The following is a 1,150-nucleotide window of genomic DNA, read 5'->3' as shown; positions in this document are numbered from 1 at the left end:
GAGAGAGGGGGCCTTAAAAGCTCAGAGCCTAAGTTAGGGGCCCCCTTTGCCTGGTCTAAAGGGTAGATGCTTTAAAGCAGTAACCAAGTAACTTTCCCCCATTTGTCCTGTGTACATGGGTTGGCTGCATGAAATTTGAAATCGCTTCTTCTACTAGTGTATATAGTAGCCCACTTGAATAATTTCCAGCCCCATTCCCAAGACCTTGAGTTTGGGGGATTTAAAGGCCCTAGTGTGCAAAGGAGGAGCCCTGGTGGTGCAGTGGTTAAGCGCTCTGCTGCCAACCCCAAAGGCCCACAATTCAGAAGACGTGCGAGTCCCCTTCTGCAGCATTGCAGACTCACAACCTCTCTGGGGGCAGGTCTGCTTTGTCCTATAGAGTCACTGTGAGTCAGACGACTGGAGGGTAACAGGTTTGGCTGGTTAATAATGCGCAGTGAGGAATATTTTCGTTGGAACGCAGTCATGGTTTCAGTAAAGTAAGAAATGAAATCGCCCCCTGGAATTTGCAGAGAGCAGTAGAGTGTGGCCGAGAAGTGACGAAGGTGGTAGCCCCTTTGTTTTTCTGAGTCTCACACTTGTACCAGTGTTGCCCTGAATTTACTCCTGATACACATACTTGGGTCAGCTCTCAGTTGCTCCAGGTGAGGGCCAGGCACTATTTGTCCCATGGCGATGACGGTATAAAACTGAGAGCACAACTCTACCTGCTTCTCTCTTAGTTCATACACCCACACCTGACTGGTCACAGCCAAAGTTACCATCCTTCACCTTGAATTTGAAATAGTACTAGTCCCGCTATCCCTGAGTTCTCTACAATTGTCCCATTTAGTTAGTTTAGTAAATTGGTAGTAACCAGATCTGGACCCAATTAATTCATCAATATTTAGCCATTTCCATTGAGATTTCCTCTTAAAAAATTATTGGAGGCTCTTACAGTTCTTATCACAGTCCATATATACATCCATTATGTCAAGCACATTTGTACATAAGTTGCCATCATCATTTTCAAAACTTGAAGTTTTCTTTCTACTTGAGCCCTTGGTATCAGCTCATTTCCTGCCCCACCCCTACCCTCCCTCTTTCATGAACCCTTGATAATTTATAATTTTCTTTTCATGTCTTATACCAACCACTGTCTCCCTTCACC

The sequence above is a fragment of the Echinops telfairi genome, unplaced genomic scaffold (assembly GCF_000313985.2).
Source record: "Echinops telfairi isolate 266 unplaced genomic scaffold, ASM31398v2 ScPeMD7_7458;HRSCAF=8496, whole genome shotgun sequence".
NCBI classification, from domain to species: domain Eukaryota; kingdom Metazoa; phylum Chordata; class Mammalia; order Afrosoricida; family Tenrecidae; genus Echinops; species Echinops telfairi.
The sequence above is the reverse complement of the archived record's forward strand: the minus strand, read 5'-3'. Positions refer to the sequence as shown.